This window comes from Hippoglossus stenolepis, chromosome 19, assembly GCF_022539355.2.
Source record: "Hippoglossus stenolepis isolate QCI-W04-F060 chromosome 19, HSTE1.2, whole genome shotgun sequence".
Lineage (NCBI taxonomy): Eukaryota > Metazoa > Chordata > Actinopteri > Pleuronectiformes > Pleuronectidae > Hippoglossus > Hippoglossus stenolepis.
Genome location: NC_061501.1, coordinates 10561980 through 10577916, shown reverse-complemented (window position 1 = coordinate 10577916; position 15937 = coordinate 10561980). Strand labels below are relative to the sequence as shown.

The 15937-nt window shown below is 45.7% G+C and overlaps 1 protein-coding gene across 4 annotated transcripts in view; it reads left to right on the top strand.

Moving 5' to 3' along the window:
- The first annotated feature begins 1844 nt into the window (after positions 1 to 1844).
- The window catches only part of sema5a (sema domain, seven thrombospondin repeats (type 1 and type 1-like), transmembrane domain (TM) and short cytoplasmic domain, (semaphorin) 5A), a 127566-nt gene continuing 113473 nt past the window's right edge, over positions 1845 to 15937 (top strand). The window contains exon 1 of one of the 4 annotated variants that reach the window (XR_004694183.2): positions 1845 to 2399. The gene's annotated coding sequence lies outside the window, so the exon portion shown is untranslated. The remainder of the gene's footprint in view (positions 2400 to 15937) is intronic. The other 3 variants (XM_035142654.2, XM_035142652.2, XM_035142653.2) reach the window with 3 other exon arrangements.

Genomic DNA, 15937 nt, shown 5'->3' with positions numbered 1-15937 from the left:
TCACTCAAAGACGCTACATTTGTTTTTCACTGGTGAAACTTGCGGTGCAGCTCACACTGCTCGAGCCTCCCTCTGAAGTCGAGCCGGAGCTCTGTGGGTTAAGCATTTGGCCTCGAGCGAGTAAAACCTCTATTGTTGGCCAACAGGAGAGCAAACCATGCAGAGTGAGAGTCTTAAACTCCTCAAGCGAGCAGGAAAAAGTTGTGGAGGTCACAGCACTTTCGGGGGAAGGAACTATATTTGATTTTCCAACAACAGATTGGTTTAGTTTGCTGTATCACAACTTAGTTTATTGTTTCTTGTAGTTTCTTCAGTGTGCACCAACAGCGCCTATGGCCATGCCATACCTCCACCCAATCTGCTCCGATATTTTAAGAAAACAGATCTGCTCCCTCCGTGTCTCCCTGAGAAAGGAAGAGGTTACCCACGCGTTTCCCAGAGTTGCACGGAGGCCACTTGAAATGTAAATCTCAGCTTTATTCCCCCCCCCCTCATCGTGGGTTGCTACATTTTTATGAAAATTACCTGATTTGAATTTAGATATGTGGGTACACGGGAGCCGAGGCATTCACCGAGGCACGTTCCTGTGTAACGAAGAGGCGTATTAACAGGCTGCGGTTGCCTCTGCTACGTGTCTGTCAAGAAGACAGACACACACGTTGTGTCGCAGCCCTAGAGCTGTGTACGGCACTCTCAGGGCTTTTGGCGCTTGATAGAGGCTGCGTTCATTCACCGGGGGATAAACAGGTAATTGCACTGGGGATGTCACTAAAATACACAAAGGCACAGTAACACACTGTCAGTCTCTATTTAGCCCCCCCCCCTCCACACATTCTTGTCTCTCTGTAGTTGTGAGGACACAAGGGAGGTTCTTTTTTCATCCCCGTTTGTTTGTTTGTTTGTTTGTAAGCAAGATTATGCAAAAACTAAAAGATAGTTGGAAGGATGTTGGGTCAATGTTGGTGTGGATCCAGATCAGGGGACGGATCCAGGTATTTTTTTTATGACTTTCTTGTGAGGTCAGGCGTTTCTTTATGCTTTTTTTATCTTGATGATCCTACTGGATAGAAGACAAAGTGGCCTTTTCCACCAAGGAAGTTCCAGGGCCAGTTAGGAGCCAGAGCCTGGAACCAGTTCCTTGTGTAACCCTCGATGATGACAATGTCAGAATGTCCTCATAACATTAAAATGTGGTTGAAATGCCAAAATATCAAAATGTTCTTGCAAGGTCAAGATTTTCTCTAACGTCAAAATGTCCTCAAACATATTGATTTTGTGACATTTTGGCAGAGTAATGACGTTTTGACTTGTGAGGACATTGTGATGTAATGAGGACATAAACATTTTGACATTTTAAATGTCTGCATAATATCAAAATGTTTGATTCCTAAAAGGAAAATTTGCTGTTGTCGAACCTTCTTTGAAACTTTTTGGATGCACTGCAGTAAAAAAAAAAACTTCATCCACATTTTCTGAGCAGCAGTGGTTGCAGATGCATGACAGGGTTCAAGCCCCACTCCCACTAAGCATCCTCTCTGCTGAAGTGTCCTTGAAACTGACTCTTCACCTGCCTGTCACTGGAATCATTCGGGTTTGGGGGGGGAATTACGCAGGTGAGAAGGGGTTAAACTGCTGCTTGAATCGATGTTGCACCATTTCGCATTGAGACTGCAAATGTCTAAAATAGCTCCGAACCAGCCCAGTTGTCCCTCATCCCACTTGTGGCTGCAGGTTAGTGGGGCTGTATTCCTCTCCTCCACCTGCAGGACAGCTGTGCGCCGCTGCCACGTCTCTCCTCGCTGTTGTGAGTGGACGTTGTGAGTGGACGCGCAAAGTGGGGGCGCACTGCTCAGCCATCAGAACGCAGCTCGGGAGATGCGCAGCTGTGACTGAGAGCAGCTTCTTTTGGGACACATCCACTTCCACTGCTCTTTGGCTTTTTTTTTTTTTACGCACAAGCACCGAGTGTTCCAGCTGAAGGGAAGTTTTGTGTGCGAGTGTGTGTTTTTTTTTTCTTCCTCCGCGCCGTCGCTTTTACGCACCCGCGTCCTCCTCCTCCTCCTCCTCCACAGAGCGGAGGCATATTGTCTGTGGCGCAGCGCGACAGTGCGGGTGTCCGATTACAAACCGTGCGCCGAGGAGCCGCCGGCACAGAGCGCTCCCCTGTGGGGCAGAAATAGCGCAGGGACACCGGAGAGAGCGCAGAGGAATCGCTGCGGAGAGAGAAGGAGTTTTTACAGAGCTCTGATTCTAGCCAGAGAAACATCAGGACGGAGGATATTTCATCTTCAGCACATCTTTGATTTTGCGAGTCCCCCCCCCAACACCACTCTTCTCACCGGGACAAGACACGCAGCTTCGCTCCCTGCTAGATGAACCGGAGTTGGGCACCTCATTCGGTAAGACGATGCGTTTTGTATTATGGACTGTGCACCAGCATTTATTTATAGATGTGACTCAGGCTTCTGCTGCAGGTTTCCAGTCTCCAAAACGCAAGAAGGCATTTGTTTCCTCCCGAAAACAACCCAGACACTTCTCTTGCTTGTTATTTGGGGTATTTTCACATAAATTGTTTAAAGAGCTGAAAAACATGTCATGCGTAATGAAGGAAATTGGAGCATCTTGCAGGAACCACGCACCAACCCCACAGACCCCAAACACCACAACTGTAAATAATCAGTTTGCAGAAGTTTTGCATTTTGTTTTTCTTTGCAACTTCTGGCCACTTGGTGGTGCTGGCAGAGTGCAGCCTCCACCAGGGTCCCTGTCTGACTGAGAGCTTCCATCAAATCTTTCTATTCAGCAAATTCACACCACAAACGCGGCTTCCTCTCTTGTCTGTCTTCTTTTGTGATAATTGATCAGTGTCTGGCCTACGTGGCACAAATCTCCTACATTCACTGCAGCAAGTGCACAATGAGAGAAGGTTGGAAATTGTGGCTGTGTTTGGGTTTATAAAAAGAAAACGGTCTTGAGAATCAGTCAGTGCCTTGACAACCCACATTTAAATTCGCACTCCAGTGTTTTCTGGTTAGTTGTCGTGTTTTGTATCGGTTCATTTCTTTTTTTTCCCCCAACAAAGCTGTGTTTTATTAGCGGCTGTGAAGCATTGTTCCTGCTTTTATATGTGACTTTTAAAGTGTTTTCTATTCCCTCTCAACCCCGCATTATGTTTCAAACCAAAGATTTTCATTCCATTTGCTGAGGAGTCATTATGCCAGTTTTCAATGCTCAATCAACGTGCACAGAGTAGCTCCATGCCCTTTGAGAGACATGGATTGTGTTCTGTATAATACATGAATTTCACATTTTATGGCCACATAGATTTGCAAAGCTTCTTTAATTCTGCACCCTCCCACTTGGTTTTCTCCGACCTTCCAGCCTTACACATCACACCCCAGGATTCTCCACACAATGCCAGAGCCACAGCCAAGTCCTTGAAGGTTTTGGTAACCTACGTGGTTTGTGACGTTATTTGCACAAAGAGAATCACTTGAGCTTTTCTTCTACTCAAGATTTCAAATGAAACTTCCTGTAGCGTTTGTCTCGCACAAAAGTCGCACTGAAACAGTATCAAATGTGCTGTTTTCCCCCTCGATCCTAAAAGATTAGACGAGTGAACTCCATGATTGTAAAAAAGCTTTGTGTGTGCTGGAGGTGAAAACGTGACTGGGAAGGAGATAATAAATGTGGTTCAGGTGCTTAGTGAAGTCTCAGCCCCGCATTTTGCTCACGGCTCTGTCCCTGACTCTCACCGTCCCTGCAGCAGGTTTGTTTGAACGCTTACCTCCACTCCTCGTCACGCTGATTACTGCACAATTAAAGGAACATAATTGTCGACTAACTCACTTACTCACGGTTGTGGGTTTTTTTATTCTCTTTTTTAAAGCCCGGGGCAAGCATCTTTTTAGAAAAGGGTTAGCAAATTTGTTCTCAGATGTGTCCAGATTATCAAGCACAGAGCAAACTCTTTTCCATTCCATTGGTATTCACACGTGTCCGCGGCTGTTTTGCTCGTGCTAGCTTTTGGGATTTGAAAGCCGTTGTCCTGATGAAGGCAGTCAGCTCCCTCTGATCGTGTGGCCTCGTCCCGACAAGTCACACTGGGCTCTCCGATGGATGGGGGAAAAAAAGTGCCCCTCATGATCCATAGGGTAGAATCATTTTAGACTCACATTGTCCGGGCCTTTATTAGATGTCGGATGCTGAAATCCCTGGGGAGGAAAAGAGATGAGAAAGAAGAAGTAAATGAGGGGGAGAATGATGGGGTTGAATCAAGAGGAACTCGTGTGACATTCTGCCTTTTGGCAACGGTTGGCAATTTATATCCCAGCTGAAGTGTTCGAGGCGTTAGGGTTTCAATTATTGGATTACTTGATCAAAAAGATGAATCTGCAAATACTTTGATTATTGATGAAGAATTGATGAAGCCATTTTTAAGGTACTTCAGTCACTTCGAGTGCAGCTCCTTCGGTGTGAGTGCTGCTTTTCTCAGCCGTATCGGATCTCACTGTAAACTGCATGTATTTGGGTTTAGAGCCGTAAGTTGTAAAAAAACAACATATTTAAAAACAACACATTGCATTCTGGAAAACTAAGATGGGCATTTGTTATTAATTTATCTGCAACTATCTTTATAACTGATTAATCTTTCAAGTCCTTTAGTCAAATCAAGAATACCATGTTTAATGTAAATGTGAATATATGCAGATTTTCTCCTGTAAGTTATTCGTAGTGTATTTACTATCCTTTGGTTTTGGTCTACTGGTTGGATAAAACAAGAAAACTGAATCTGCCAGCTTTGAGAGCAAGAGAAAGAAAAATCAGTGATGTGCATTTTCTAGACAGAAAGAATCGATAACCTAATCAACAATGGTTACAATTATTAGTTGCGGCCCTGAAGACCATTACCACTTAAACTCCTGCCGTGGTGGATTCCTCATCACAGAGACGAGCAGCGGATCCAGATGAGCCCGTACTCTGGCAGCCAGCGCCACATGGCAGAGCAGCATATGATTAGTGTGATTGATATTTGCGCTGTGTTGGGAATTTGCCCAAGAGCTGACACCGAACACCAGCACAAACACGGCAATTAGTCCGGACCAAGGAGAACTCCGCGATGAAAATGACCCCCGGTGGCCTCTGCGGGCTGTGTGGTCGCTATGGAGACCCACAGAATGACAAACCCATTGTCGTTGACCTTTGTGATTCGGCGTCCCCTTCGGGGGTCGATCCCTGTCGGGAGCGAAAGTGAAAGGCATTGTCATGCACGTGTAAACCAAACAGCCTTTACCCTGTGGCCCCTCTCTGCTCTTTAAGGCCCTTTGGTTACTTATTTATCCGACACCAGCCAGATGGGGCGTTGGGAGAGTTTGCTGAAGTACACGCTGCCTCACAAAAGATCCGGCTTTATTGGCTGTAAATAACACAGAAGCCCTGATTTTACAAATTCTCCTCAGCGGATGATTTATTGCTTTTACGCGAGTAAACTGCGAGACTCAGACAATAGCATGAGGTTGTTTGCTGTACTTCCCCGCTCCCCTCACCACCACGGGCTATTTATACATCACAACCACTTTACCATTATCTCATTCCTTCCCTTGTTCCTCCTGCCACTTGTGATTTGAAGATTGTATCCAGGCTGCGGAGAAGCAGCCCACATGTTCTAAGACTCTGATTCAAAGTGTTCGGGTTCATTTCTCGTGTTTGTTGAGCTTCCGCATTGATTTGCGTGACTGTAGAGGCACGTTTCGGATACATCGCTGACCCGTCCCTTCAGAAGAGAGAGTGTTGTCGGGGTGAAAGTCAACAGTCCTCTCTTTTCTTCTTCGACCGTTCCGACTCGCTCATGTGGCGAGATGGTGTGATGTTGCTATGGCTACCTCAAGGTTTCCTGCAGGGGCTCTGAGTGCTCACCCTTCACAAAAGGGAAAGAAAAACGCTGGCAAAAATAAAAGTTTATCATCCATGCTACTTGTGTTCTTTAAAGGGCAAAGTGTAATGTGGGTTGCCATAGAGATTGTGAGGAAGCTATCTCAGAGGGATGCACAATGCAACCCCATAGCATCTGTTGTCTGCACAAAGGTCTGCATGACTGCTGTGTCGCTGCCATACAGATACAGAAGTTACATTATTTTCCTGAAACAGGTTCGGGGCCATTATGTCCAAACATATTGTGACTTTATTTTCTGTAAAGAATAAGGTTATATCACAAATGTTGTGCTTTATAAGGTTAAACAAGGTTGTAACACAGGTGGAGTATAGGGTGAGTTATACTTATCCATCCATTCCATTCATAATCTATGCTGCTGATCCTATGAGGGCCCGTGGGGGGGCCGGAGCAAATCCCAGGTACACCCCGGACAGATTGCCAGCGTATCCCAGGGCCAACATATAGAGACACACACGCACATCTGTTGTCGGCCCAAAAAACTGTCTAGACATCATCATCGTGTGGCAGCGATATTTGTACTCTTAAATTTTGTATCTGTTGTGTGTTAGAGACGGCATCAACACACCCACTTGCTCGCGGTGAATCCTGCAGAGGATCTCCTGCTGTGTTCTCATGTCGGCTCGTTCGTAAAACACTAAAGTCCGGAGGCTCTCACTCGGACATTTACTTTTTTCCCACACACAGCCCCTCTGCAGAATGTTCGGGGGAGTCTTTGGAGTTCAGTGCATGTCTGACACACTAATGAACAATTTAATACCACCTGTAAACGTAACCCCAATCTGTACCTTTTTGGACTGTGGGAGGAAGCTGGAGTATCCTGAGAAAACCCAGGCAGACACAGAAAGACCCCTGGCCGAACCGGGATTCAAACCAGGAACCTTCCTGCTGTGAGGAGACAACCACCGCCACGAGTTAGAGTCAACGATGAAACAAGGAAAAACAAAGTGGTGGAAAGTGTTGTGTGCTTGTGTGGAAACACACACATCAGCTCTCGCATCCTTGTAAAACAGGAAGGGGAAGCTGTGATAATTTCACACTGCATGCTAAACAGCAGAAACAGCACAGAAGCAGGTGTAGGGAATAATTTGAGTTCACGGTGCGGCAAACCATATGTGATCCTGGATGCATCATTATTTCTGCTGCTCGGATCTGAGAGGGACTGTCTGCGGTTTGAGTAAAACATCCAGTTTCACGTCTTTACATCAGAGGGAATTAGCACTTGCCAAACCGGCCGCACTGATCCACTACATTAGCTCCGTCCCTCTCTCCACTACAACCTCAAACCCCCACTCAGGCAGCAGAGGAATCTGTCTTTTTTAACCGCGATGCCAGGCAGCACAGGAAGACGGGAGAGACTCTATTTGGGTCACGATTAAATAATCCCCAAAGCCTCTTTTTCACCGGGGATGAAGGCAAGGGGATGTTTGAAAGGTTAAAGAGAGACGGGTCCAAACTTCCTTGACAACAGGAGATGCTATTGTTGTAAACTCCTTTTAAGTTTGGAGTTCGCTGGCTCTTTGCTCTCTTTTTTTGCACAAGTGTGAGCGTAAGAGGGGAGCGTGTGTCGAGGTGTAATGAGTCGGGGGAGAGGAGGTGAAAAGAGGATTTTAAAATAAGCGATCGAGGAAAAGAAAGAGTGAAGAGGCTTTGCTGGTCTTTGTTTATTGACTGATCGAGCGCCACGGGACCATTTGAAGGGTGAAATGAGTCATGAGTTGTCACCCGACTCACACAGAGACACACACACAGTTTTTTTTTGTCTCTGGGCCGTCACCAAGCTGTATTTCTCCGCAAGATGAATGAGTGTGAAGCATGAATGAGAGGATCATTTGATAGCAGCGCTCAGCTCGTATATTTCTCTCTTTATGGGAGCGTCTTCTTTTTCCGGCTGCGGCTTGAACCTCTGAGGTGAGAGTGAAACTGGACTGGCTCCTGCGAGACTCTGACACTCTCTCCGCTATGTATAGTCACAGCTAAATGAGCAGCCTGTGCACTTATTGCTGAAGGAGGCACGGGTATGTGCTTTCTATGTATTTATTTATACGTCACGTGGTGGGTTTGCCATATGTTTTTCCCATCAGCGGGAGGAGGCCTCGCAGCCCAAGTCTTTCGCGAGTTTTTTCACTCCTCGTGGGACGTGCATGACTGTGTCTCATCTCCGCAGAGCATATCATTACGAGATAAGAATCTCTTTTGATGTGATGTGTTTGGGACTATCTGCGCTGCATCGCTGCACTGCAAACAACCAGAGAAGCTCTAATTTGATCAGTGAGAGGATATAAATACGGAAAATCCTTTAATCTCCGGCAAATGAAAACATTTATCTCTACTTTGAAATCATTACGAAGGGGTAATCAGAGCAGCATCCTCAAAAAAAAATAAAAAATATCCAAGTTGCGAGAGGATCTTTCCCCTCAGCAGATGAATGAAAGAAAAAAAATTACAGAGCGGGCCATATTCTTTTTATCCGACCTTATATGAAAGTATGTGATACCATCTGAGAGATAAGGCGGCCCACTACTTGTAGTTCAGTCATGCAGGAGAAATGGGAGCGGAAGGAGAGATGAAGAGGGAGATTAGGGGAGAGATATAAACAGAGAAAGGGAGATTGGACGGAGCAGATATGATGTGGAAAGAAAAGAAGTGAAGTTTCCCAGACAAAGAGGGGAGATGTCCGCTTTTTTGAATGGAGGAAGAAAAGGACAAAAGAAAACTAAAAGAAGAGGAATCATAAAGAGATGGAAGAGGCGATAAGAGAGTTTACTGAACGGGTCTGAGAGAAACTGTTACATATATATACAAGGAGGAGCGTCTCTCAGGAGGCCGCGGGGCCAGCCCATGCATCTTTCTGCTGGATTCATCCGTCAGCGCTCGAGGTCCCGACACAGGCGAGGGCAGAGAGAAAGGGACGGGACGAGCAGGAGCAGGAGCAGGGAGCAAGAGAAGGAGGGATGAAGGGAAGGAGATAGGAGATCTGACAGCAAGGTGAAGTAAGAGGAAAGGAGGCGATGGTGATGAAGGAAGGAGACACTTCTGCTCAAAACCCTCACTCACTTCCTCCTGCAGTGGAAGTCCAATGTTGTTCCTACTAAAGTCCAGAATTGGTGACACGCTCACATGAATTACCTTCAATCACAACCTTTCACTCAGGTGATTTGGGGGGTTTCCTCCTCTTAGGCTACAAACAACAATGGAAAGCAACATTTACTCAAGTGCTGCATTTATGTGCAACTTTAAAGTACTCGTACCTTTGCAGCGTGTCCTTTAGTGCTACTCTCCCATTTCACGATTGTGTTGTTTTCATTTCACTACATTTAATCAAAAGGTAATTGATATTTCTCACGAGATAAAAGTTTTACTTTAAAAAAAGATATGACAGGCTTTAAAAAAGAATAAGGATTCCAACAACTTTTGAGAAAAGTTTTCATTCTTCATATTTTAAATCTTTATGTATGTATATTGATAACACTATAACACTATAACACTACTACACAATACTTTTACTACAAGTTTTGAATACTCAGGACTTTTACTTGTAATGGAGTAATGTACTATTACTTAAGTAAACAATCTGAGTACTGCATAGAGGTGAGTTAATCCTGCACACAAAAGGGGAGGATTGCTCAGAGCTGGAAAAAAAACCACTTTCACATTTTCATGTAAAAGAACATTTACAATATAAATCCAACAGAAGTGAGCATCCGTCACAAAGAGCAGAGGTGCAGACACATTATTGTAAAGTATCAGTTCTCCATGAAGGAAACTCAACTTGATTTAAAGTGGGCTCAGTGCATTATTAATGCAGCAATTTACATAGTGATTCACTGAGGGAGCTCTGGCCTCTTTGTTTGTCTGAAAGCGAACTGATGCCCTTGAAAGAAAGATGCGGTAAAAAGTCTGAAAAACAGCGTTCCGGTCTTTACACACACACTTATGCACACACACCTACTGCATTGTCTTCCAACCTCTGGCCTGCGAACGCTTCACTCTCCACACACTCCAGACATGAGACTCCCATGAGTCACGGCCTTTCGTGGTCTGCGTAGCGCGCCGACGCGAAATGTGTAGTCTACCCCGGTCGCAGACACAAAGAGGGCCTCAGTTCTGAAGGTGGAAACCGCACAGAGGATGTGTGGTCTAAACTCAACCACCAGCAGTGAATAACAAACCACTCATTTCTCCTCCTGAATAACATTTCATTCTTCCATGAATAAGCCATTAGGAAGAATGAGCTCTCAGTTAGGAACTTGTCTGTCTGCCAGCTGTGAACACCTTATTTTGTTGACTGCGCATTTCAGCGTGTGAAGCTTTTTTTGTTTTTACCTGCGTGCATGAGAAGAAGTGGTCATTTGGAGTTGAGTACCTTTGTTCAAAAGTAGGAGTTTGGTTTCACGGAATATTTTGCTATGGAACATTACAAGTGTAGCCAGGTGCTGGACTTCAGCGATAAGAATATCAGTTGCAGCAGAAGATAATGCAGTAATTCGAGAGGTTATTGCCAGGAGTGTCTGTTCTTTTCCTCCGAAAAACCGAGTTGGTTGGTCGCAGCGGTCTGATTATGCTGTTCATGAAACGAGAGAGTGTTTCTATTCTCCCGCTGTGGCTCTATTGTGTGGCCGAATTCCCCCGAGAGGTGAGTTACGTTCAAGAGTTGTGCTGACTCGCTGCCTGCGCTTCCTCTTCTGCACTGCCCTGTTGGGACCGGAGCGGATTGTTAAAAGATTCTGCAGGATGAAGTGTGTTGGGGGGTTTTTTCCACTCTCTCCTCGCCCTTGCATGTAGAAGAGAGGACGCGGATACAAAAACACAAAAAGCGCCTGAAAACACACATGTCAGTGAGGTGCTGCACTCGGCTGTGTTGCCTGAACAGAAGAGCTGAGTGTTAGACCCCGCAGCGTCTTCCAGCGTAGGCTGAGCTTTGACAGAGCAAAGGGAGCGAGAGAGACAGAGAGAAAGATGAAATCTACAAAATAAAGAATCCCCAAGAAGAAGCAGAACAGAGCGAGAAGGCAGTGGCAGAAAAAAAAAGATCCATTTGTACAAACATGAGGAGTATAAAGTTGTTTACTTCACGTGCTCAGGTGCTTGTGTTCGACCTCTGGAGGTCAGCAGGGCGACTCCGAGCTACTGGAAGTGAAAGGATCCAGTTTCGCTCCAGCTTCTCTCAGGGACGAGTCTGCTCCTGTCGACCGACCTCAGCTTGACCAGACGCGACCCCCAACCCTGACCCCCGACCCCCTTGCCGCCACTTTTAAAGAGACATACATGCAGCTGTGGGCGAAAGGTGTGAAAACGCACACGCACTTTTCAGCGCTCATCATGACAGCGGGGGATTTGGGGGAGAAATTAGCATTTCCCTTAATGAGGATAAGCCGCAGATCATCTCAGTGAAATCAATGTAAACGGTGGATAAAGTGGATTTCGTTGCAGGAAAACCTGTGCGTTCTTTTTTAAAAAAATTTTTTTTTACTTAAGCTTGTTGCAGAACTCGCAGGCACAGCGAGGGAGGGAACTCCTACGCAGGCGATAAATTTCCTCTGGACTAGCCATACCACAACGCTTTGTTGCCGTGCTCTTGTTGTCATTAAAAATAGACCTCTGCCCTTCCGAGCCGAGGGCCCCGTGGCGTTCAGATCTATTTTGTGCTCCACGCCGTTCCCCGGAGGCTGTTTCGGTGGAAAGGTTCTCCTTCCACAACATCAGCTGAGGGCAAAAGGGGGGTGGGGGTGGGGGGATTCTTTCCTGCAGGGACAACATCTTCTTTTTTTTGTTGACTTTAGCAGAGCACATAAAAAGGAGTTTGCGAAAAGGAAACTGTTGCGAGAGCCCATCAGGCTGCTGATACTCAGGAGGTAATTGTGCGAGTAAAGGTGGATGAGGTTTTTTTAATGCCTCCGCTGGTTACAAGAAGCCAAAATATGTAGCTGGAGATCTACAAACCATTCACAACTGTTTTTAGAGAAAGGGAAACGTTTTCTCCTCCTTTGCTTTCTCACCCTGCAGTGAAAACCATAATATTATACAACACTTTATTCATCCCCAGACGGAAATAATCTCTTTCAGTCGCCCTCCTCCTGATGTGGAAGGTCGTAGTGCAGGATACAGTGGGACACCAGCGATCCTCGTGTTGTGTGTTAACGGCCGTGAAGCAACAGCGCTTGCGGCTTCTTGGTGCAGTTTTCAGGCCGCAGGCAGCGGCAGGTCTCTCATGAGATCCCACTGTAAACTATCATTGTCATCAGCAGAGCTCCAAACCCACGCCGACTCCCTCCCTGATCCCCATTTATCATAATTAACACTTTCTCATTCCAAATATGTTCCTTCTTGCCCGCTTAAAAAAAAATGTTTTTTTTAGTAATTGCATACAGATATGTGCGCGCACGCATGCTCCGCGTGTGATTCCACGCCCTCTCCCGTAGATCCAGGGTTCATCGGTTTTAACTGATGCAATTAAAGCAATTTGCAGGTCACAGACACTTTGCTTCTTAGTCGTCGTTTTCCTCCCCCACCATGGGAATCGAAAAAACTCCTGCATCGAAATTATTGCTTTTCAGAAGCGGCGAAAGGCATCAAGGTGTTGGCGGATAATAAAATAAAAATACCTTCTGCGGGAAACGGCACAAAAATATTTCTGACATCCACATTTAGCTGCAGAGTGTGATTACAGTGAAGGAGGTACAGGATGTTAATTGCATTGCATGAGTCACGTGATTTACTGCTATTGTTATAAATCAGTGGTAGTAACCATAGGAAACAATTACAGGAATCATACTGTTATTTCTGCCGCAGCAGCTAAACCATAATTTAGCCGCACGTCTGATTCAGCATCTGGTCCCAGTCTGTCAATCAAAGTACCTGTTTTCCTCTGCAACACATCCACATGCACTCAGAGCAACTTTCACACATTGTGTGTAAACAGAGAAACGCAGCTTGATTGATGCGGATCATCAGGCTGCATCACTCTCCTGAGAACAGAACCCTTTCACGTGCACAATACATTTGCAAGAAGACGAATGCTCGCACAGGGAAAGAATAGATTTATCGTTGGATGTTCAGCGACGGTGGGGATCATAAAAAAGACGGACAAAAGCACAAGTGGACGCACACATGGTTGAGTTTGGAGGTTAAGAAGTGAGAGAGTTGCAGTTCAGCACACCTGGAGGCCACATGTGGATTTCACCAAGCGCCCTGGGTTGGAAAAAACTCCAGCGTCATCATTCTTGACTAAGGGCGGAGGGGAGGGATCATTAAGTCATTATTTATGTGCTGTTTTATCACCTCCAGACCCAGTCTCACAATGCAGACACCCACCCGCACAGCCCCGGGAGAATAACATAATTGTATGAGGCGGACCGGGGGGGCCCGTCCAATAGAAAAAGTGCAGACATTAACAGTCTGGCCCGGTGGCAGACATGACTAAGACTTTTTTCCCCCCTTGTTAGGCTTGTTTACACCTAGTTGTGTTTGCGTTTATTCACTGGCTGCTTCCAGAATGAACCTTCACGTCCAGGTTTTCTTCACTTTGAGGGATGAGGTAGCGAAGAAGGTTTCATGGGCAATTTCCGCTTTACGACGACAGTAGTTTGCTTGTTGAGCCCAGACAGGAACACAAACACACCACTTAGAGCTGACTGGGCCCATTTTAGTTGCTTCCACCCGCAACATTCCCTATCTTAAGCTGCCTGCAGACATGCACTGAACTCCAGATAATGTCCCGACAGTCTCCGCAGGGGTTGTATGTGTGAATGCAAATGTAGGAGTGAGAGGGTCCAGACTTTCTCTGGAGTTTCTCCCACCAGCGGCCTTGCAAAATTTCCGGAGAAGGTCCGAATGAGCTGATGTGAGAGCAGGAGATCCTCCACAGGATTCACCGACTTAGAGAATAAAAAAAAAAGAATCTCCAAATATGTCTGGATGAAAGGTGCCACACACGTAGAAGACGCAGACAAAGTTATCAGGAGACCTTTAAGTGATAAAAGCAGACACCGGTGTCGATGTGCCGTAAACCAAAACTCTCCGCAGCAGAATGAATACGTTACTTTGTGCCTCCGCCTGCTGCTCCACCCCTCACCTGAATGCTCCGGAGATTTAAGACTTCGCCCAGACTCAATTACGCGGACATACTCCGGAGTTCATGTCTGAAAACGGCTATGTAAAAGCAGCTGGGTCATTAATGGTGTTTTTTGCGTGTGAACTGGTTTCTTTCAGGAACAGACATTATGAGGCAGAGGTGGTCTCAGAAAAGAGTTGGATGTTAAACAGATCCTCTCTGTGTTGCACCTGGAGCTGTGGTTCTCGCGAAAGGCTGCGTGGAGTCAGCTCTCCAGACGCCACGGTCCCAGATACTCTGCTGTTATACTGCCGCTCCCCCCGGTGTTTCCTTTCCTTTCAGTTTAAAACGGGGCGACCTGTTGCTTTTCCAGCTGTGCCTGACCACTTCACCCGGCGCCTGTTACCCTGTTGTTTTCATGTCCTGATTCAATTACCTCTGCGGGACTTGCCCTCCTGACACATGACATACCGGACTCAGGACCTGAGAGATGTGAGGGATTGCATTTTTTACGGCATGTGGTGTGCGTTATTTATGGAAATCCCACTCTTCCCTGCAAAGCCACACTTTCTGATCCTCCTTTCACTCCTCTGAAGTGCCTTTAAACTCCCCTCTCTCCTTTTCCTTCTTTCCATCTGAATTCGGCTTCTATTAATCCTCCCTATTCTCCTCCTCGCTCACCGCTCCTTTTGTTCCTGCCTAACCTCTTTAAACCCCTTCCCACCTCCTTTATCCTTGCCCCGTACCCTAATTTAGTCTCATCCGACCTCTACTCCTCATCCCGTCCTGCATCTCCTTCAATCCCTTTTGTTCCTGTATTCCTCTCATTATCGCCAACCTCTCTGCGTTAATCTATCTCAAATGACTTTCTCGCCTCCTCTGTCTCTCCAGTCTTTTGCTCTGCTCTTGACGTTTTGATGAGCAGTTTGGTGTGGGACTGAAATCTGTTACTTCATCATGTTTCAGTCTTGTCAGACAGCTGAACAGCCTGGAGCCTTCAAGAATTCACGGGCAGACGCCATGGCCGTGAATTTGGGTGTTGACAGTTGGGATATGATCCATATCAATGTCCCAACCATTATATCTACCCATCTCAAATGATCTTACCATTTTACCTCTAACATTTTTACTGAAAGGGCTAATTTATGCTGCCTCTATGTACAAAAAGAGATCTGTTTCAAACGATGTAACCGTCACTGCCCACAAATTTCCACAAGACCTCATCTTTGGCATGGTTTGCTGTGCAATACATCCACTAGAGGGCAGCGCAGAGTCGGTTTCTTGCAACAACAAACATGGCGGCTGTGTCGTGACAGTGTAGTAAATGACGTGAGTTCCAACTCACCTTACTCATTCGTCCTTAAAAAGTCCCAGAATTGTTGACATTTCTTCCTTGTGTTTCAAGGTCATCTAATTTGAAATAGTGGCTACACTGCCACCTCCCGATTTCCCTTGGTACTGCTCCGTCTAAGCTGTTTCCTCCGTATCTGTAAAATTTCATAAAACTTTCAGAAAAGTACAGAGACTACGGACAGAAAGCTCCATCTGTTTCTTTATACAGATGTAACGTTGAGGATAGATGAGCCATTGGTGGATTCGGAAATATGTTCACTCATATCGCAGGCTCATATGGACTTAAGGTACATTTGCACGTTTTCACATATGTTCACTTGAAAAATAATGTACACTGAAAATATATTGTGTTTGAAAATGAGTGTTCAGCTGTAGAATAATGGGCATTGCAGTTCAGACAGTGTCACACATGTATACACTTAAACAGAATAATCAACTTCTGGGTTTCTGTGAATGATTCAGACATTTTTGCATTGGTAAATTATGAAAATAAGAAGAGCTGAAAAACACATGTTTGTCTTGTCTGCTGCTGCTTTACTACAAAAAATTACACCATTTAGTCTTTCGTACAATTGGGAGTT